Raw genomic sequence first — 24,359 nt, forward strand, 5'->3', positions numbered from 1 at the left:
TTACTCATACTTTTAATTTCATTCATGAATGTTTTTTAAATAAAAAGAAGCTTCAAAGAATTAAAGAATGCACCTGTTAAAAATAAAAGTGGCAACAGTGCAATTACGATTCGTCTACACTACAGTGATGCACACGGACCAACCGCGCACGCGCATCTATCAACTGGTGCTGTGAGTGGCGGCTTTCAGAGTGCAGACGACGGGGAAGATTGTTTCTGTTGTGGCTACGACTGGACAAGATTTTGTTTCGCTTCCAGCAGACCAGACGCGTGGCGCGCGCGGTTGTGTTTGGTAGTGGGAATACTTTATTCCCAGTAATGTTTATTTGCGTGTTGTAGTGCTTTTTAGTGTGTTTCCATGTAAGTGTGGTATGGATTTTTTAAACTTGCAATATATGATGACTATTATATAGTTTCGTTTTTCTGAAGCAATGTAAAATAATTTCATCGAGAACCACTATTAAAAAAGTCAAACAATTATTTCGAGATTGTGCCGATTTGTGTAAATAAAACTTAATAAATATGACATGACAGTGTATGTTTTAGAATACATTCCTAAGTTTGTACTGTGTATGACACTAATGACTGTGCTTGAGTGTTGTGAATAAGTGGATTGGAAATATAGGTAAGTAGCAGGTTTTTAATAATCAAATTATTATTATTTTTTTTAATTACTTTATCAGAAGTCTATTTCAGTTTTTCGTTGTATTGTTTCATCTTGTGCAAGGTAAATAGTGAAATTTAACCTAGTCTTTAAATATTATATTAATAATTTTGGCAATATATGTGACAATACATTCGAGTAATTTATGGTAAATAATTCGTTACAATTAGTTACTCGCAATAGTGTAAAATTTTAATTATTACTTTGGTTAAGTCTGAGTAGAACTAAAACTACTGTCGGAATCAAACTTGGACCTTAAAACTAGTGTACACATTAGTGTTGGTATACACAAACTTTTTCTTATAGTTAATACTCATAATGGATGAGTAACACTGAACACTGGATTTCTGAATTACCTTACCGAAAGCTAAGCAAACACGCCCAATAATAAAACAATTCATTTTCGTAATTCTGCAAGAAATTAGTTTTACTTTCTAAGCTTCATGTATGTGATGTTCTCGTTATGAGGCAAAAAGAAGTATCAAGTATACTAAAACAGAATTTCACCAAAGTATGACAAATATAAGAATGATCGACTTCTAGTTTTCAACCTATTTCCTTGTAATTAAAGGATAAACTTACTTATACCGAGCAAATTTTATTAGTTTCCCTTTTCTAAAAATGAGTGTTTAAGAACATTTTTTTCTTTCTAATCACAATAATAAAGTCTGCTATATTACGGCGTAAATTCAGACGAACGCCATTACTCCAATAGCTTGCAGTATTATTTAGTATGTGTATATTAAGATATGCAAGTTTGTTGCATCGCTTTTAAGATGGCCTAGAATAAAGTGGGACTCAAAATTGCATGTTTATAAACAGTATGTGGGTGGGATTACGTGTGTTTATAACAAGGTTATTTTGACCTCATCTGTTGTTTCTATCAATGTTGAAGGTAATGGGGTATTTTCGCTTTCACTTTAAAAGAGCACCCAACACCCTGCTTCATTATATATTCTTTACTCTTTAATCACATGTAGAAGATGACGATTTCAAAATAAAGCCATCCATCTAAGTTTATGGTTTTCCTGAATATGTTTTATAGATAAAGAAGTAGTTCGTATTCTGGCTGTGGCTCCGCGTAGCGTAGTCGCTAACACTCTCGTCTTTGATGCGAGCGGTCCCAGTTCGATTCCCAGCGGGGACACTCGGTCGAAAAAGTATAAAAGCCTTTTCAGGCTAGCCATTCTGAGTGAGTTTTTCCTGGGTTTTCCTCATTCACCAGGCAAATACCGGGATGGTACCTGGGATACAGGTCCCAGGCCGCTTCCTTCCTTCCCCAATCCTTTTTTTTTTTTGCTTTCGCCGAGTGACGTCACCCCTCATACGTGACGCGATGGGCTAACATGGTCATAGATGCCGAAAGCCGAGGAATCTAATTCCTAATTCCCCGTATTCTGGCTAACGAAATAGTTACTAGGTTGATTTGAAGTTTAGTGTTCTTTTCAATGCTCAGGTTTTATAGTACGTGGGCCTAGTACATCGAACCCGAGTCTCCCCACTACAAACGTGTGTGCTCTAACCATACACCCATAAGTTAGCTCGCCGAAATAGTTCATGTGCGTGTGTTTGACACATGTGGTCTCGGGTTCAATATTACTGAAAGTACATAATTTTCGTTGTTGAACACAAAATCATGAGACAATCGTGCTCCTATCTGAATTGTAGTGTAGAGAACTCGTCTATAAGCCAGAAACAACCTCGATGAGAGTCGTTGTGCTGATCTTTGTAGGCTGTAACACCAGAAAGTTTAAAGAAGTATTTAAAATGTCGATTTATCTTGCTGTGTAAGGTTTAAAATTCACCTTGAGTTTTTGAATACATCAAATTTCTCTTGAAATCGTAGTTGAATTTATTGTAATCCGAAAGCTACGCACTAAGAGGAATTTAAATAATACAGCACAGAAAGTAAATAAATAAATAAGAAAATGAACTACTTATATCAATGATACAATGATACATGAAAAAGAGACTGAGTTTTTTTTTCTCATAATATAATTTTACTCTTAAAGATTTAAGAAATACGTAGCACTACAGAAAACGTCTGGCAATATTTCAAACCACCAAGTAACACAACTTTTTTTTGTTTAGTACTTGTACAGTTGAAAACATTATTAGTAGTATTATTTAATATTTGTATGTACATCTCCCTTCAGCATCAAAACTATATGAGACTGGGCCTATAGTTGAACGTAAGTATCCGAACCACTCTAACTGAAGATTGAACTAAGGACCATATCTGTACAAAACACACGTAGAGTCCCCTCGAAGCACTCGAGACACTGCAATTGATTTTTATGTGTATGTAACAGATCTTATATGGGTTTTCCTACCACAAAACAGTAGTGATAGTATATCAACAACTTTACTGCCGGTAAATTAGGCGACAATAACACAAAATATAGGTGGTGAGATAGACAAATAAATGATTAAATAACTGACAAGTCAATAAATAAGATAAAATAGATACATCTATCCAATAAAGATAGACACACCCAAATACAAGATTGGTTTACCGTCAGAACTATCTGAAACCATTAGGTGCATTCTCAAATAAAGAAAAAAGACATTGTTCCATGTTCTCTTCGCACGATACTAAGTTCCGGCTTTGTATTTTTTAATTAAAAGGTATCCGAATGTTATCGATTCTGAAATTATTTTTAAAAAGTAAATTTAAAATTCGCAGAAAATTGCATTTTTTTAAAAAGTTAACAACAGCTTTCAAGCTAGATTGGTCATAATCTTTAACCATAAACATCCCTCTTCCAATTACATATTTGGAACGTCGTTGATACAGACAAATCGCAAGTTCACTTACGACTTCCTATCATATTATCGATGATGCAGTTAAACATATTTTAAGCTACATTAGAGAAAGAACTATAGCGTTAATTCTAATATACCTAGAATGTTGAACAAAACTTAGTAGCATAGTCTGTTTTTGGAATCGTATCGTCTGAGCTTCTGTATCATTTGATCTCAGAGGCGACTCTTGAGAGAAGTCATATAAGTTTAAAAAGATATCGTTAAAACTTAATGAGTGAAACTTTCTTGTTTTAGCTTCTAGAGCAGGGGCGGATCTAGTCCGGGGCCTGGGGCCCTAGGCCTCCAGTTTTGAGTGACAAAAATAATTTAAGTTATTATTTACATATTTTCAAAGTTTCTGGTAAACTTATGTGACATCTATGATAGTTTGGATTCTGGTCCCTCCCCCCAGTTTTTGCTTTCTAGATCCGCCACTGCTGTAGAGATGAAATTTATTTATTTATCGATGGAATTTCCGGCAAGATTCAACTGCTGCTTGATATCGTAGTTTCGCGCGAAGACGCTGCACATTAATAACACATACTGGCTCACATTAATCAATCTTGATGAGAAATTGAACAATACGCAATCAGAATGGTGCATTTGTTGTTATAACAAGATATGTCCAGGATAGGTTCAGTTTAGTACAGCTCACAGGTTAAGATAGCCATTGTGGGACACAACTTCTGTAGGCTGAAAAGTGTTACCAACCAAAAATCGCAAACTAATTTTATTCTAAATATTACGGAAAATTGGCATCAATTTTATGACTCTATGTCTCAGGAACTTGCATGTTCTAAAGAGTACTTTGTTTAACGTAATATCGTTTTGAATCCTTGTTATATGCTTAACCATTATTAAGATTTATTCAAAGTTTTGTCTTTCAAATACTTGGATAATATTAATATTTATTAAGAGCAAGAATCAAATATATTTTCTTATATATATTCCACATTTCGTTCAAAAACCGCTTTGTTATGTTTTGTCATCCTTCAGTTATTTTGCTTCACAACAATGACAGTCAGTTATACATCAATCAGAGCGTTAAAATCTTACCTCGACGCGAGGTATTGTTGTTGTATGTTCATACAGTAAATGATCCTCTATCGAATTTCCTTTTCCAAAGTCTGAAATTATCTTAAGGCTATACAAGATATGTTTCTCTCTCTTGTAAACACATTTTTTTCTTTCGTTCGAAAAGCAGAATTTATTCTATTGATAACTTGGTGAATGTATATCAAAGGAAGTGATGATAACAAGTTAAGGAGGATATATTGTGTAAACATGTTAAAAATTTGAATTATTTTAAATAATTAACCGAAATCTCGTTAAATTAAAACGGTTTTACGTTGGTGAAATTGCTCGCGTTCTCATCTTTGATACAGGAGTTCCAAATTCGATTTCCAGTAGGAATACATGATTCAGATCAATATCTCATGAGACAGATATTAAATTGTAATCAATCAATAAAACAAACAAAAATTGAAATTTTGTCAGTAAAAAAAGACGAAAAGGACCATAGAGTTTGGAAAACATTTCCAACTCTAAAAATTAAAATTACTGGCTTTCCCTCATAATCCTCAAAACAGATTAAGAATAACTGTATTTGTAAACCTTGAAATATTTAGTTGAACCTGACAAAAGTACCGGTATGCCTGTAAAATACCGGCCAAATAGTAACTTCACATGCAACGTATTAGGAACCACATGATACTTAAGTATATTATAGGCATTGCTCAGGAATATACAAATCAAAAATTCTTAGGAAAGTGTTTTTTTTTTTCTTAACACGGTGATTGACTGTGGATGTGACATTTTAAAGGTGTCATGAGATCGAATCCAAATAGAGTTGAGTTGATTTTGAGTTTAACGTCCCTTTCAGCAGCGAGGTCGAAACCAAATAGAATTTAAAATATAATTTTATACTATTTTTGGTTATAGTCCCACGGGGTTATGCTTTTTAGACTAAGGGAGACGATGATTAAGATGATTGATGATGTAAGAATTGGTGGAATGAGAAACTGGAATACTAGAAAACCTACGGACACAATGTTTCCACCACAAACTTATTTGGTCGGGGATCGAATCAGGGACGTCATGCATAAGAGATGAGCGCTCTCCTACTGAGCCATATCATGAAGAAGCCAACTGCGAGAAGAGGTAGTACCGACATATCAAATCATCATTCTAGTCTCCATTCTTCTTTTTGAGTCTCATCTCCTAATTTATGCACATTCAAATGACACTTTTACATAGAAAGGAACAGAACGAAAATTTTATAGAGCTCCAGCTATGATTTTTCAACCGACTTTTATTATTATTATTATTATTATTATTATTATTATTATTATTATTATTATTATTATTATTATTATTATTATTATTATTATTATTATTATTATTATTATTTCACATATTTCTAATATTATATTTCTAATTTTATCTACTTGATATTGTATTGTTATAAATCAAATGTAACATCACTTAACAGTGTTGAGTATGTATGCCATTTTATTTTCATTTCATTGATTTTACGAGGAATTTTTTTCTGTCGTCTTTTAAATGAACTGAAATTTTTTGATTTCACTAATTTCTTCTATAAAATCCAGTTAAATAGCCCTTGCTTTGTTTCAAAATGAATGAATTTTAATTTTGTATAAATGAAATTATATTTAATTATTACACATTAAAATTATATACACATAACATATAATTTGGGTTAAGTTCTAAAGTTGGGCGTCTGTTTCCAGCAAAATTTTTAAAATTTACAGGAAAGATATGGATAATTTGATCGTTTGTCTGCTTGATAATATATAAGAGTCTCGAAAAATCTGTTTATTTGTTATATATATAAGCGGCTATAAACATGGGACTATACGGCGAGCGGAGGGAACTACTTGGCGCAAGGTAACCGAACAGTTGCATTATGGGAAAGAAACGAGCATTTGTTATCAACATGGCGAATGTACAAGAGCAATGAACTAACAGTTTTAACATTTGTGAAGCAATACGTTGATAACGTGCAAAATCTTTTAAAAGTTTGTGAAGAGCAGGGATTAATAAACCTAATAACAAATTGCACAAAGTGTGCAAAGGAGATAACAGCGAAAAAAACGTGGCGAAAGCGGACGCCCAACTTCGGAATAAATGCCTATAATTTTCACGGCGTAAAAGACATAGATTTACAGAAGAAACAATTAAAATTCTAGTTTATTGCAAAGGAAACACAAAGATAATTTCCTACATAAAGTAATGGGTTGAAAAACCAATGTTGATACGGGTAACTTAAACTAGAAACACAATTCACTGAACAAAGCAACGTTTATTTAAAAATAATAAATGCGTAACAGTTTCGCCAACTAACTGAACATATTGGCGAAACTGTTACGCACTTATTATTTTTGAACAAACGTTATTTTGTTCGGTAAATTGGATTTCTAGTTTGAGTTATTTAATGGCAGGCTTGCTAATGAACTATAATATGGGGATAAACTATAATATGGTTGGATCGTGCCCCCTCTACATTTTTGGGCTGGATACCGGCCTGGCAGGTATTCAACATTGTGTAATGCTGTATTTAAGTCATTACGTTCAATAAATAAATTCAAAAGCTACATTGTATGGTCATAGGAAGAATAGATTTTTTTCTTTTTAATTTTACATGTGAATATAAATAATTTTCAAATTAAATTCGAAAGTTTTGTACATAAAGTTGCGCTGATTGAATCTTCAAACCCAAAACTAAGTTGAATACCAGATATTAAAATATTAATCTTCATATTTGTTATTATATAATAAGATTTGTGATTCATAAGGCGTAAGGAATTTCGGTTATTAAAAATAACAACTAACACATTATTTTGAAAATTCTTAAGTAAACCATCACTGAAAAATATTTATATTTCACTTCATAGAAACTGCTTCTTATGAATGTATCATACATCACGTGAAAGGGCTTGACTTGTATGACGTGTGATATTTTCTCAGTTAATGTTAAAATCGAAAGTGGTTGTAGATTTTTACCATTTCCGGTTTTACTAGAGACATTAGAGTGGAATTGGGATATATTCTTGGGGCGCTTAATAGATTACAGAAAACAGCTTCTCGCTATTTATTGCCGTCTTTTATTATATAATGATCAACGTTAAACCGGAAGTGGTTGACTTCAACCATTTCCGATTTGAATAGAGGGTTGGTTAAGAGAGAAGATGGTTCCTATCCTTAGAACGCTAAATCGACCCCTCCCCCCTCAATAAAAAATAAAGATTGTCGCTCTCTCTTATCTTTTTAGCTCTATGTAGATCAAGAATCCCTGCTTGGTCTAGTAGCTAGCACGCTTGACTTCGGTTCGCGTAGTCCCAGGTTCGATTTCCGGGGGTGGGGGGTACAGTTGGACGACCAAAGTAGTTCGGATTCCACTATAATCAATAGATCCACGTCTTCTTTGGCCTAGCAACTATAACTGTGGGACGTTAAACTAAATCAAACCAAACCAATCTATTGTGGATCAATATTGAAACCGGAAGTTGTCGTGGATTTCTACCACTTCCTGTTTTAGTAGAATTAAGACTGGAGGTGAACTGTATTATTGGGACACTTAATAGATCGCATGATACCGCTTCTAGTTATCTATTACCCTTCATGCTCTAAAGTGGTCAACGTTGATTTCTACTACTTTTGGCTCAACTATCACATTTATCAACAAACTACATTCCTAACTCTTGACCGTTTACATCCTGACAAAAACTGAGGGCGATCCATCAAATTGTTCTTGACATTTTGTATCTTCTGGACAGACAGAGGAAATGTACAGGGTGGGACAAAAGTCACGAAGAGATTATAACTGTGAATAACTTAAAAAAAATATTTATCATTAGTTTCCATTGATATTTCACAGACTTAAAGACTAAGGATGGGAGATTATTTACATTTATGTGTGTGGAATATAATCTCAGGTAGGTGTTGTCCGCTATTATGGGCAAACACTGTCTTGCACTCGTTTGATGTTTTCGTCTGAACTCGTCTGAACGGGCCAACATTGGTCATCACCTCTCACTCCGCTTAATTATTTATTTTCGGGCTATCTGAAAGACGAAGTGCATGTAAACCAACTGCAAACAATACAGCAGCTCAAGGACAACTTTGGTGGAGAAATAAGGTACTTAGAGCAGAAGTGTTGAATCTTGTCATGAATCATGTGCTATACATTGGGCTCGTAGCTGTGAAGCCAATAATGGCGGACACCTACCTGAGATTATATATTCCACACAGTTTAAACAATCTCCTATCTTTGAGCTTTAAGTCTGTGAAATATCAATGGAAACTAATGATTTAAAAAGAAAAGTTATTTATAGTTATAACTAGAGACCGGATGTTAGGCAAAATGCCTATTCTTTAATATTAAAGATATGATCAAAAGTAACGTTTTAAACTTTATATGGGGGTTATAGTTTCCATTTAAGCCAATTTTATTTTGCCTATTTTGCCTATTTCGCCCCTTACTGCCTAAATAATTCTTTAGTGCCTAATGTTGCCTATTTCGCGCATTTTCTTCAAAATAAGCCTTTATTGGGAAAATATACAATGTAAATAACACACACACATATACAGTATATATATATATATATATATATATATATATAGAATGCATATCAAACTTCGCTTTTATATGTACAGTGAAAGAAAATATTAACAAACAAGTATGTTCTATATTCTTTGAATATTATGTGACTTTAATCTATTTTTTAATTGCATTGAATATTTGTCTTCATTATTTTGAATTACATTTTAGTGCCTATTTTATTGCCTATTTTTTAAATTTTAAGTGCCTATTTGCCTGCCTATTTTCCAGATTTTTAATGCCTAAACATCCGGTCTCTAGTTATAATTATTTCGTGACATTTGGCCCACAGGAGCTTTTTGATAAACCGAACTCCTTAATAAAAGATCTTATCATATGATTATCATATATGATCTACTTTGTATTCTGCGAAAACATGAAACAAGAAATATTTATATACGTTACATAATTATTTTTAATTAATGTACAGAAATATAAATAAGATTTAAAGTAAAGTATCCGCATACCAGTATTTTAGATATATGACTCTTAGAATATAGAGATAAATATTTATTTATGTATATAAGATCATTTCTTTGTGGAAATTGTAAATCAAGCCAAGTCTATCTTTGTATCAAAATTAAAGCGGAACAGAATTCTAAAATTAGCTCTAAATGTACTGTGAGAAGATTTATACAATATATATTCCACTTAATAACAGTCTTTCACTCTCCACGTTTATTTATATTTACTTTCCTCAGCAAAGTTTACTCTCTACATGCCATTAATATGCGTCAAGAAATACATTACTGGAATTTGCAGTAATTTTTTTTTGTCATATTTATTAGCTCAGATTACTGTTGATTTATAGATCTGTACTACTTCTGAAGATGAAACTTCTTGTTTGCATATATTTGTTGGCAAAGGAAAAATTGAGGTGTTCAGATTAATATTAATTGATTATTTTTTTCTGATAAAATTGATTTCTTCACACAATGATATTGGAAATAGCATAAGACGGGACACATCAGTTATATATTGAATCGCTGATTTGAGAAACGTCATAAGTCAATAATATCAATAATGCCGTAAGTAAATCATTTGTGACGTTTCTCAACTCAGGGACTCTTGTTGCAGCTTGATATTGCACGAATTATTAGCGTGATTTCTGACATATCACAACCCAACGGTGTAACTATCCTTCAATACTCAGAGCTGCATGTAAACTCATTTTCGGCATATGGCTGTCTTATAACGTTTCTCAAATCAGCGATTCAATTGCTAAAATAAATAAAAAGAAACTGATTTGTTTGAAATTCTCGTTAGGAAAACTTTTTTTTTTAAATATTATTATCTGCGTACCGTAAGTTCTTTTTCTCCCTAGAACAACACTTCGTAAAATTCTATTTGAATGTTGTCTGATATTGCCAGATCATAGTACCGTAGTATAAGTTATTTCTAAATTTAAATAACTCCCATATATTGATGCAAAATTGAATGTCTTGAAAATACAATAAATGAAATTAGAGTAAGACAGAAAGCATAGTTAAAATAATAATCATGTTAAGAAAAAAATACTATAATAAGTAAAATCTTAAACCTGATACAGAAAAGAGCCATATCATGTACTGGCATGTACATTTCGAACGCCGGTGACTCGGAAACACATCGCATTTCTTTGATTCTGAGCATGTAAGACGTCGCTGATTAGTACAGTATTTAGCTTGCAAACCAAACAGCAGGAAGAACTAATTCTTATTTTGTTAATAGTATCAAACTAAGGAAACATGTATATTTTTGTCTTTGTTTTATGTAGTTTTCAGTATAGAATATTATCATTTGCTAGTGTACTGGGTTGAAATGAATACCCCTTTATATTATTTTCAAACTTCATTGTAAATAAGATGCTAAGCTAAACTTTCTTACTTGGGTAATAATCCATTTTAATTATTTCCTATACAGTTTTGTCTATATCATTGTAGGCAATAATTCAATCAAGCCGGTATAACTGTATATGTTGAAATATACAATACTTCATGGGTGTTAACGAAATAAGATTTATGTTTTCAACAGGCTTGTTATTCTGTCAGCTTTAGGATGGGAATCTATAGTGAGCTACAAATAAATAAATAAAAACGTGGTATATAGTGTAAAGGCGATGGTTCGTATCGTATAGTGTAGTCATTTATGTATATATGGCCCTTCTTTGGAACGTTTCAGCCAGTTCACACTTCGAATGCGTAATGCGTGTCAATTCAAACCCACTGATACATGACTGAGTAGCTTGGTCACTGTGTCTGGGAATTAAGACTTTTTCTGGACAATAATTACTTTTTCTTCCAGAAAATAACAAACTGTGCGTGTATTTTGACCCATACATGATTATATTTGCCCTTTATAAAAGTTTATTCAACAACACCTTAGCAGCCATAAAATTAAAAACAGTGACGTCATGACGAAAAAATTATAATGAAACACTCTTCCTATAGTAGAGAGGTGTCTTTAAGACAAATATCTATAGTATTATAATGGCAAAAATATGATAACTATACTACGAAAAACTAATTTGTTTTACAAACTATACCTTATTTTAAAAAAATACAGTTAGATTGTTTTCTGTGGTCAATTTCGCTTCTCTTAGTCTGTTTGCCGTTGATAAATAATTCAGGAAGGAAAAGCAATCGTAAAATTGTTATGATTGTGGATAATATTCTTCCTCAGTATAACGCTGAAGACCTACATTCCTCGGTGGCTCTAAAAGGCAAAAAAGCATGTAAATTATTCAAAAGTGTTATACAGGGACAGACAGCCAAGGAGGAAGTCACAGCATATTAAGTTTAGTTTCATTCATCACAATATAGGCCTACTGACTGACCATGGCCAACTGTTGAATAGTCTGTGTGTTTCTTTTTTGTCTCTTTCATTTTCTTTTTTATTTTATTTTATTTTTTGTCGATTCAGCCCACCTTTGTCATGAAAGTAAAACAAAAAGCAATATAGAACTCTAACGTAGTGTAATGCCCAAAGAAATGATGAGTGTAAAGTGGAACAACCACTCAAGTACATCAGATTTTTTTTAATTTTTTTTACGTGCGAATCGTGAACAAATTATTAATATAGCTGTGTTTTGTTTCGTTTTGCTTTTTTTTCTCTCTCTGTGACAGTTTGGACAGAAAATGCAATGGAAGCGCCGTTAAACCATATATTTTTAAAAATATATAGACCTACATATTTAGGTTACGCTACTAATTCTTATTCGTAGAATCTAAGAAAAGAATTCTCAAAATATGGAATCGAATGGCTAAATAAACTACATTCTAGCCTCTTTGGCCCGGTAGTCGCAGATTCAATCCTTGGTGGGAATACACGGAGTTCGGATTGCACGTTAAGTTATAACGCACGTTTTCTTGTAGGCTCCTCGAACAGAAAGAAAGTAAAAGCTAAGCTCCAAACAACAATATATTTTGCTTCATGTTCCATGATCATGTTCTATAGATTAAGGAAGACTTGTAGTAAAATTGAATTGAAATGAAATGAAAGATATCAGTTTAACGTCCCACGATTACCCTTACGCAGGCTAAGGGAAACAGATGATTAAGGCAAGTGAATGCTGATGAAATGATTGGTGGAATAAGAATGTAGGAGAAAACGAGAGTACCTTGAGAAAACCCAGGGACCCGATGTTGTCCACCACGGAATTTTCTTGGCCAGGAAGCGAATCCACACACCAGAGGTAAGAGCTGTACCACTGAGTCACCACTGTGCCCCCTATCAATAGTGAGTCTGCACTTTACCACTAATCCACAACCTTGTTCTCAAAGTAAGAAAAAACGTAATGTAGAACCGTCAGTCCCATTTCAAATGCATTTCTTATCTAATAATTGTGCAACAAATTCCGAGGTATGATGAAGAACCAGTGGTAAATCGTTTACCTCTGACGAGTGGGCTCCCTGGCTCAATACCAAATCATGTGAGTTTTTAGTGGTGGACAACACCGTATCCGTGGGTTCTCTTAAGGTTCTCCTTTTCCTCCTACATTCTCAATTCATTAAATCTTTCATAATCATTCATTAGTCATCCGTCACCTTTAGCCTAAAGAATTTAAAATTGAAAGATTTAATTTCAAACAATTATCAATTTTCTTTGGTCAATTACAATCTTTAGTTCATATCGAAGTATTAGCTCTAATATTTTCGACTACTTGCGATTGTGAGAATATTGTCGTTTCAAGTGTAGGTAGTCAGGATATTGTGGACAAGACTGTGCATACAAAAATTGTTCCAATGATATGAACAAAAGAATTTTCGTCGTAGGTGCACAGTCAACAGTAGGGCATCCATATTGAGATTTCTCCATAGTTGTCAATCAATCTTAGCAGGCAAATGTCGGAATAGTATCTTTGCTCTAAAGTCCTGGCCGACTTTCTCCAAAGAGCTATCACCCTTATTATATTATTAATATTCCAGTCTAAATGATCTTATGTATATAAGCTGACATTCTAAATAAATCAACATTGTAATAGTAAATTTGCATGTAACATCGGATACAGGATGTTTTGTTTTCACTTTCTGTTTAGGAATGCCAAAAATATTGTCAGGAAGAATCTAATTGTACCATTGTAATAATCAATTATGTTATTCTACACCATTTTCGTTAGGGGGAAAAAAAAAGAAAATGTCTAGATAGACTCTTTCACTTTATGAAAAGAAATGTGACAGAATCGAATATTTTCTTTCCAAACATAAATGTACAATAAAACACTTTGCATGATCACGTATTCGTAATGCGAGACAAAAAAGTCTCAATTTTTAATAATATAACAATAAAAAAGAACTTTCTATATTCACGCATTTTAAAATGCAACGGCTGGAAAATAATCTCTTTGGGTTGTCTCTGTCTACCTTTCTTTTGCTTTCCGCTTTTGTTACTGATGGCGAAATAACTGGTCACATAATTCTGTCAGGTATCAATAGAAATTGTCATCATTGCTAAGAGATAATAAACATATTCTAATACGACTTTCACATATAATCGTTTTGGGCAAAACAAAATTATTTTCAATTTCCCGATTCGTAACTTTTTTCTTCTTTGTTAAAAATGCAATTTACTTATGTAAACTATACCACTATCGGAGACAGGGCATAAAATAGAATTGTGTTATTCATAACAATTTCCCCCTAATATTTTCTGCTAAAATGAAAACACTGTAATTGAGATACGTATATATAGTAAAATTTTCACTTTTCTCAGATGAGGCACAGGAATATTGTATTTGAGTGATGGGTGAAAGCTCACATAGTTTAGATCAACTTACCACTGGACTAAGAACACCTAACAGTAATATAACCAATCTACTTATACAAACAATAAAAATAATAAACTGTATGTGCCCCAGGTAAGTTAAAACATGTCTCGAAAATGTCTCGTGAAATTGTAGTATAATCTAAGAATACGCACGGGACAAGATAGGAGACCATCTCGTCCCGAAACTTGACTGTAGAAATGATATCCCGTTTCGAAAATTGTGCCTGTTTTTATTAGCAGATTTCTGCTTCGACTCGAATATCATCACGAAAATTCTGCCAAGACTCGTCTCGTCTCGTGCTTAATGCTATGTATTATGATACAAATCAATGTTTCAAACTCCATTCGAAATATTTTATTGATTCAACAATTTCGGAAAGGAGTAGTTTAGCAATTTGAATTTAATAATGTTTTTAAGCAAGTGATTACTTGATCGATACAATATATTGATATTAATAATAGAATTAATATAAGTTTATGTAATTTCATAAATAACTTTACTTCTGTCTCCAGTTGGTATTCGCAGAGACAATCATTCTATTCTAGCTAGTGAGTTTATTCAGAATACAAAGCAAATACATCAAATAGAGATTTTATATTATCCTATACTATACTACGAAGAAAGTTCTGAAGATTTTGAAATGAATGGAGAAAATTAGACGAGAAAACAATAAAAAAAATGTCATTAGGAACAAGAAAAGAGACAAGAAAATTAGTTTTAAGAAATATTGCAGATAATTAGAAAGACGGAAAGGGCATTGCTAGGAAACTGATTGAGAAGTTGTATCTTAAGGTAAGCGATGAAAAGATGATAGAGAGGAAAAAAGAGATAGAGAAGAACACACTAATTGCTGCGTCGTGCTCCTACGTAAAGACGAAAGAATTAGCGGAGGATTATTCATGAAAGATCCGTAATTGCTGACTAGTGATCTGACTTATTATTATTATTATTATTATTATTATTATTATTATTATTATTATTATTATTATTATTATTATTATTAATAATAATAATAATAATAATAATAATAATAATAATAATAATAATAATAATAATAATAATAATATAATAAACCTTTGTTTTAGTGCCCCAGGATTATTCACTTTAGGCTAGAAAAGACGGATGGTTAATAGAAGTGAACGATTATGAAAAAAACGGTGGAATGAAAATGTGGAAGAAAAAGACAAAGCTCCAAGAAAACCAACGGACACGATGTTGTCCATTATAGGCTCCGTTGGCCTGGGATCGATCCAGAGACTTCCCTCATGCAAGAGATGAGCGCGCTAACACTAAGCTACCACGCTCCCAAGTAACCTGACAATAATGGCATAATGCTTATGATGAAGGTGACGATTAATTGTATGCTGACTTTTTTACGAGTATTAATAATGTGTCTCTAGTTTCTACTAATCGAAACCGAAAAATTAGTGTTCCTTCGTATTAAAATAAAGAATAATACCTGTTCCTTTACACTATAAATAAATAAATAATAAAGTAATAAATCACTTAGTTAATCTAAGTAAGAAAGTGGAGATAAGCTATAGTTGGAAAATATAATTTGTTCAATAATAATTTTATATTGAAAATACGTATTTCGAAAACTAAATAGAAAGTATATAACCAGTGAAAATTGAAGATAAAAGTGAACACAAATCTGAGTGAATTTCAGAAGTTCGGCGCCATCGACATGTCTACAGTATATCAAAGTAACTTAAGTAGTCCATACCTTAGTTGTCAAGGACAGATAAAGATATCAACGTATTATTATAATAGGCATATTCTGACATTAGTAGATTATTCTAATCAGTCTAATTTGTTTTCCACTTTGGTATCGTTTTAGAAGATTATTCGACCATAAATACTTTCATATGATGAAATGAATCCACATTTTTCTTTCTCTCTGTCTGATAAATTTGAATTGCTGTTACTTCGATTATATCACCATTAAGAGAACTATTAGACAGAAAAGTATTATATGGTTTATCAAATCTATACGGCAGCTGAAATATTTCTCTTAGAAAGAACTTTAAGTATGTTTAATACATATATCGCAATATTTACAGAGAAGGGTGTATTTTTTACTAAACACGCAATTTTGAAATAATCAATAAATACTCGCCAACCGTCAATTTCCTTTAACTATCGTTCCTAGTAATTCGAGGTTTTATCTTCAACACCATAACTGACTTCTTTCCCATTTTCATGGAGAGACATTAACAAGAATTTTTAGGAATGATAAAAAATGGATCAAAAGATTGCGATCTTGGTCAAGAATTTAAGGAATGATCCAAAAAATGGATCCAAAGACTGCGATCTTGGTCAATAATTAGTTTTTGGATCAGGGGCCACAAATTTTTTTAACGGCCCCTAAATCGAGTTTTCATATATAAGCATATCATATATATATGATGTGCTTATTCCGTTAATATATATATAATGTATATTAACGGAATAAGCACATCGTACATAGTTAAGTGATAGGTTGGGTTTGACTACACTATATGTAGTTCCCCAGATACAAGGCCTACAAGAAAAAAAAATGTCTGAAATATATTGGATTTTTTTATCTAAAAAATATAGACTTATTCTCTTTTTTAAAATGTGCTTATTATGTTATCTCTCGTAGGCTATTTAAAAGATTGCTGTTATCAGGAGCCGAACCCAACTAGTGGCACCAACGGTGAAAGTAATATTCACTCAAGTACTTAGAAACCAAATAGATTTCTAATAATGTCAACAGTCAACAATATATACTGTATTTAACAAAATTAGTTTACGTGTGTGTGTGTGGGGGGGGGTGAGTGAGTGTGAAACAGTTCTCCAGGAACCTTACAATATAATATTTACTGTATATTCTTGTAATTTTAGTCTAACGCCTAAGCATCAGTAGTATGATTTTTTTTTTTTTAACCTTAGATCTTTTATAAAGGTCAGAATATCTTTCAATGTCTCAAAAATCGAAATCGATATTTGTCGATTTAAATCTTCCATGATCTCTACATGGCACTGTTTTCGGCCGCTCGTCCGTATATTTCTTTCACAGTAAAATTGTAATGCCATTCAACAAATCCAAACTTTGATCTCAGAAAGATTTATAAGCACTATTTCATACATATTATATAAACGAAATCTTTCAATTTTACGTCCCGCAGTTACTGTATGCTATATAGGTAAAGGAGACGGATGATTAATCAAAGTGAATGAATGTGAAAGATTAAGTGGAATGCAAATGTGGGAGGAAACAAAACGCCGAGAAAACCCACTGTCACGCTATTGTCCACTACAGTCATGTGGCCTGGGTTCGAACCAAGGATCCCTAATACCCACGGGTGAGCGCTCTACCACTGAACCACATTATTATTTCTTACGGATACTGGTAATTTAAAAATGAAAGGAAAATCGAAAATTATTATTTTAAGAAATGACTTAACTAGGTATTTTTATTTATTTATGTATTAAATGGCATTTTCATTTTTCTTCACAAAGAACATCACAGTGCATCGCATAAAGAGTACTAAACGGCGTGACAAACATCTTGGCATTTGAAGGCGACGCTCCAAATTCCCTTTAAATGCTGCTAGCAAATGAGAAGCTAGCGGTATTGCCACGTTTATCTTGTATATATCCACGTCTAACCTCTGCAACCTGATCGCGCTGTAGTTCGTCTGCTTAGCCATAACCACACCCCGTAGCACTCGGCAACATCGCGTCAGAGCTTGCGTTTTATTCGCTTAGCTGAAATGCCATGATGTTTGTCACAAGCTTTAAATATGTGTCAAAAGATATTTTCATGTAGCCAACTGGTTAGCTTCCGTGAATATGTTACGCGTAGTCTTTGGTTCCGTTCCCGGTAAGGTACACAATTTTCAATGTTGACCCAGCGTCATGAGGCTAGTGACGGAGCTACTCGAGTTAAGAGGTATCAAACTCTGGTCTGGAACGCAAGAAATAGGTGCGATTGGATCCAACGTGCTGATCAAACACATAATAAAAACCGGCCGACCTTCGTACTCAGTAACACTAAAGGAGTTTAGTTCATTTTGATATGCGTCAAATAGCACAATTTAATGTATTTAAAACGTACGTACGGATAACATATTAGCTATTTCAACTATAGTATTTCTTAAAAAGCATAAAAAGAAAATCTTGCATATACACAATATTTTTGGGAACAAAATAAATACCGTACACTCAAGTTATGTATCTTACCTGTGAATACCGAAAATACCCATTAAAAAATATATATTAAATTAGCCATAGTGTTAAAAATCATTGTGCGTGATAACAATAGATTTATCGCATCTTCCATCTCGGTTCATTTCAATTCAACTAAAGGATTAAACACTTACAGGTACTGACTGCCATGTCAAGCAGGATTCCGTCCCCCCCCCCTCCCCCGACCTTATACTCAGTATTCTTATAGTGTAAGAAAGGTTTTAGCGTGATGATTTGTGTTGCTGCCAAAATGTAGACCGTAGCTCCCGTACAGATCTGGTTCTCTCAAAGCCAGCTATTAATTTTTCACAGCATGATCTTTAGACTCACCTCTTTTTCCTTTTCGCCTTTTCTCTTCTCCATATGCGGTTTCTCTGCTTTATATGTATGCGCGTATGCTAAATGCCGGTTGGTGCCAATTCGCAACTTGTTTTCTGTTGTTAAGAACAGGTACAGACACTCGACAATGGCTGCCAGTTGTGTTTAAGAAAGATAAAAAAATATACAGAGAAATTTCTTTAAAAAAATGATTAATTGTTGCTAGTTTTTTTTTTTTTTTTTTACTTTTTTTAAATAGTACAATTAACAAAGATCGTGGTACTAATACTTTTTTGTAGCACCGTGTTGTGAAGGTATTACATTTGACACCTGAATTTAAGAAAATGTAATTATACTTATGATATATAAGATAGCTGGCTAGGACTCAATTGTCACGTCGAAATCCCCCCAGTTTACCCTAAGAAAGTTGTTATTAAGGGTCTTCACTACAGCGAAATTAAACTACCGCTAATTTTAGAGTTTTTCTGTAATATCTTTAAAACAAATAAAAATATTCGAAAAGCAGAAACGTAGTGAACTAGACAATACGATTTTGCACGTGATACCATTATCACAACTCATCTATTTGCTTTTGATTAGGAACTGAAAATAGATTTAGCATTTTTTGCGGGTTCTGTAAATAGCGGCATACCAAAAGCAGATGGGTGAATTGTGGTAAAGGTATCACATGCAAATTCGTATTGTCTAGTTCACTACGTTTCTGCTTTTCTAATATTTTTATTTGTTTTGAAGGTATTACAGAAAAACTCCAAAATTAGCGGTAGTTTAATTTCGCTGTAGTGAAGACCCTTAAAGCATGAATTCAGACCCATGCAATGAATTTTAATAAAAGAAGAAGGATCCAAAGTCACCGCCAATGCAATACCATTCCGTTTCCTTCATTACCCACTGTGGATGAAGGTTTGAACTAGACCCGAAATCGGGAAGCTATTAGGGAAATATTGCTTCTCCCTGAAATAAATCTTCTTGTTTCGCTCAATTTTTCCGAATATTGAATAAAAATACAGACAGGGTCGGATCCAGGATTTTCTGAGAGGGGGGTGCACCAATAACTACCAAAATAACCAATCATACTGAATCTTCAAAGTGACATGTGGCAATATTCCTTACCCCTGACAACACTGATGCATAAAGTATTTTAAAGAGAGTCGCAAGGGTTATGCAAAAAAAAAAAAAAAAAAAAAAAAAAATGTTCGCTTCTCCTGGCTTCTGTTTTCCTACATACTCGACAAATACTATATTGTTTTGCTTGGTGAATCCTTTTCCTTCAACCTTCTACAAATCTTCTTTGTAAAGCTATGATTTCTTTTAAGTACCAAACGGAAACATGATGTCAGAAAGTTTCGGAAAGTGTTGATATTTTAACTGCTAGCTTCTCATTTTAGATAGTGTATATTTACAACGAAAAGGATGGGGGTGCACGTACCTTTGCACCCCCGCTAAATCAGGCCCTGAATACAGATGATTATCAAAGTATTAGAAACATCTAAGAAAAAAAAGTGAGACTTAACGAGATTAATATGGTGTTGATTCGACCACTTTGACGCTTCTCTGGAACTGAGTCATACAGAGGTCGTAAATAGTAGAAAGTAGAGCGCATCACCAAGTTCCGTAAGAGAGGATTGAGACTGAAATCTACGCCGGATTCCTGTTTCCAAAATGGTCCATTCGTCCAATTATGGTTAAATCTGGGGATTGGATAGGCCAGGGGATGTATAAAGAGAAATCATCCCGATGTTCCTTAAAGCACGTCACAATAGTCCCAGTTGTATAAATGGGTGCATTTTCAGCCTGAAATGTGGCGTCAGTGCCCGAAAATAAGATTTGAACCATAGAATATACGTGGTTCCCTAAAATGGCGACATAATCAGGTCTGTGACGCGACGGTAAGCGTCAGTATAAGACCCACTGAAGTAACAGAATATTGTGGCCTACAGCATCATAGAGCCACCTCCATGTTTCTTGAATGGGCACACAGAGACGTTTCTTGATTGGGCCACTCATACGTTTCTTTGGATTTCCACCATAGAGCCCATGGTGCCCTTGGTTTGAAAGAAGATGAACGATAACACATCCGATACGTTTCCAGTTTTCAGCGGTCCATGTTCCATGTCCTCGGCACATTACCGTCGTGCTAATGCATAATGATCCCTTATCAACAGTTCCGTCAGTGCAAACCGATCCCGTATGCTTACTCGTAACTCGCAGTGGATTGTGATTATCGATACAGGTTATAGGAGATACTGCCTAAATTCCTCCATCACTTTCGCCGCAGTGGCACGACGGTTCTCAATGACAATCAGCTTTAAAGCTCGGAGGCCTCTCACTGAGGGATTTCTTCCAGACACTGTTCCTCTTCGCCAATGTAGATTTGTTTGAGCTTTGGAAGCCGTCATCACCTTGGACACTGTCCTCGTGCCACACCCGAAATACTTTCCACTTGCCACAACATAACCAAACGCCAAAGAGGCCAACCATTTTACACTACCACCATCTGCTCAGTTAACTGCACACTGTCGTCCCACCGCTCTTTACCTAGTACGGAGTTTGTCGTAACCACCAACAGCCGGCGGTGAGGTCGCCGCCTGTCCGTTGACAACCTAGACATCTGACGTGTTTCCAACTGCAGGTGTTTCTATTATTTTGATAACAAACTGTGTTTGTAAAACAAGTTTGTCTCTCGTACGATATTTGATATGCTTCACCTACAGATTTCAGTTTCGCTTTAGGTCAAAGCTAAAAATAATTCACAGGGCCAGTCTTTTGTATTTCCGTGACATGCATATTCATTTGTTGAATTTTGACAAGAGTCATTCAACTCCACCAAACAAATTTATACATAATCATACTGCATAAGAAGGCTTAAAAACTCTCGAATATTTCTTTAAAATAAAACAATCATATTCAGCAAAAAGGTTGACTTTCGGCTAATCTAACAGTTGCTATAATGCAGGCAGCAGCGTGTGCAGAAGTTCATCAAAGGAGAGCGGAGGCTCTATCTCGCAAGTTCATAATATTTTCATGTATTTGTGTATTAATATATGCAAAAATGTCAAATACTCCACATCGATACTTATTATATGAGACATCCAGAACGACGCATTATAGAAATTCACCATTATTGGTTCGAATGCGCAAAACATACATCACATAAATGGTTGTATTTAGATTTTAGTATGTCATTTCAAACCTGCTGTCAATTATTGCGACAAAATGTTTTGTAATTTTCTATGAAGAATACTTACATATTTATTTATAAACGTATTAATTTTATGTATTTTTGCTACTGTAGCTATTCCAATTTTAGTAATTTATTAGAAAATTAATTGTATAATCTTTATCTATATTCATATTATTATTTTCTACTATTATTTCCTACATTTAAATATATTATGCGGTAGTAACAAAATTGTAAAATATTTTGTTCGGATCTTCTGTAATTGGAGAATATATTCTCTGTTGAAGACAATAAATAAATAAATAAATAAATAAACATATATCCGTCGATATGTCACTTCAAAAAGAACAAGATAACATGCTTGAAGGTAAATTCTCATGTGTAATTTTCGAGAAAATCGAAAATAAAAGAATTTTTATGGGGCTAAAAAAGTATGTGGTTCGTTTCCTATATAATAATTGAGGGTTTCTATTTTGCTGGAAGACATTGCTATTTATTTATGTATACTTGTATATTTAGCAAAATACTTTGTTAACTAGCGTAATTGTTGATTCTCTTTTCGTAAGGATAACGTACACGCTACCTGTAAGCAGCGCCAATTATGAAGAAGTTACTAAATCATTAAGAATAAAAGAAAGTTGTTCTTTAGGGAGATTAGGGATTGGATTTCTGGGCTTTCAGCTTCTATGGCTATATTAGTTCGTCACATTATGATGTATGACGTCCCTCAACGATCACACTGTCCAGGGAATGGGAGAGGGAGAAAAGAATGGAGAGGGAAGGTACCTGGGAAGGGGAAGGTACCTGACCATTATAATAGGTACCATCCTGGTATTTATCTGGTGTGAAAGAGGAAACCTCAGGAAAAACCTCACTCAGAATGACTGGCCTGAAATATCTGTTACACCTTTTTGGCTGAGTGTCCCCACCGGGAATTGAATCCAGGACCACTCGCACCGAAGTCGAGAGCGTTAGCGACTACGCTACGCGGGGCCACAAGAAGGTTGTTCGTGTCCGTATCTGATAGCATCCGTATTAGTACATTTTTGTAGGTACAAAAAAAAAAGAAGAAGAAAGTCTATAGTATGGAGTTTTCCATTAAGGCAGGTTTCACTTGGCCTCCGATCCGAACCACGACCATAGTAGTTGGCGGGTGCTCACTGAGGATCATGCAAGGCCGTTCCGCACCACACTATTTTACCTCCAAGAAAGTTGGTCTACAGAACCACACCAGCGGTCCCGATTAATAGAGAAACTAATATTTGTTATTAGTATCTCCTGACAAAAAAAAAAAAAAAAAAAAAAAAAACTAGTTCCTATACTTGAAAAGAGAAAAGAGCTATACAATAATATATATCCGAAACCAGATTCCCATACAGTGTTTTCATTCTCTCTTTCTTCCTTTTAAAAAGTCTTCATGTCTATATTAGCAACAGGTGGTCCAAATGAACCATGCAATTGCGGACGCCTACGTATTACATGTTGCGTGTTTCATGATTCCGGAAAGGAGGTAAGTGAAGAGAGAGGGCCGACTGCTAATAAATCAGTTGCTCTTTAAAGTGTGCGGTGTATCTTTATCAGTGGCTGCTGCATTACTATAACTTTCTTTCCATTCATTTCGGAAGGATTTTTTTTCTATTAACCAAAACCATACTCGAACTTTTTTTTTTTGGTACGATTTGACACACTGCATTAATAATAACAACAACAACAAGAAATGTGTATACGTATACGTATGGAGTCTTTAAGATCATTATTATGCTAAACAAGTGATTCCATGAGTAATAAAGACACTATTTTACACGTGTTTTGTATTCTCTTCTTCGAGGCGGGAGCGAGAATTGCTGTACTGTTTAGGAGCAATTGTTATTTATATTAGATGCATTCCTCTTAGTTTGTGACATGAGGAATAGCTTTGTATCTGCGTGATTTATTATTCAGTGATGCTTAGACATTTTCAGTATCTTCTTAGCTACCAAAGAAGAACAAACTTATTAATAACACTTTTTTTCTTCTTTTAGTGTGTCATACTATTAGATATTTTATTTCCACAGAAGTTTTAGGAGGTAGGTTTGTTGCACGTTAAGCTTCACTTTTCAGTACTGAAGCTAAATAAGTCGTTAACAAGCCAGTACCAGTAGCCATGGAAAGGGGGGGGGGCGGAGAGATAAAGTTGTGTTGATTTGAGTTTAACGTCCCTTTTAGCAGCGAGGCTATATGAGATGGGACCTACTGATTAACGTGGAATCCGAACCACATGAGCTTCCGCTCGGACTCGAACCCAGGTCTCCCAT

The 24,359-nt window shown here is 34.0% G+C and overlaps 1 protein-coding gene across 1 annotated transcript in view; it reads left to right on the forward strand.

Annotated features, from left to right (window-relative positions):
• The first annotated feature begins 203 nt into the window (after positions 1-203).
• The window catches only part of LOC145694786 (metabotropic glutamate receptor 3-like), a 393,182-nt gene continuing 369,026 nt past the window's right edge, over positions 204-24,359 (forward strand). Inside the window, exon 1 of the mRNA XM_081771423.1 lies at positions 204-624. The gene's annotated coding sequence lies outside the window, so the exon portion shown is untranslated. The remainder of the gene's footprint in view (positions 625-24,359) is intronic.

This window comes from Thermobia domestica, chromosome 9 (assembly GCF_964235325.1).
Source record: "Thermobia domestica chromosome 9, izTheDome1.hap1.1, whole genome shotgun sequence".
Classification (NCBI taxonomy): domain Eukaryota; kingdom Metazoa; phylum Arthropoda; class Insecta; order Zygentoma; family Lepismatidae; genus Thermobia; species Thermobia domestica.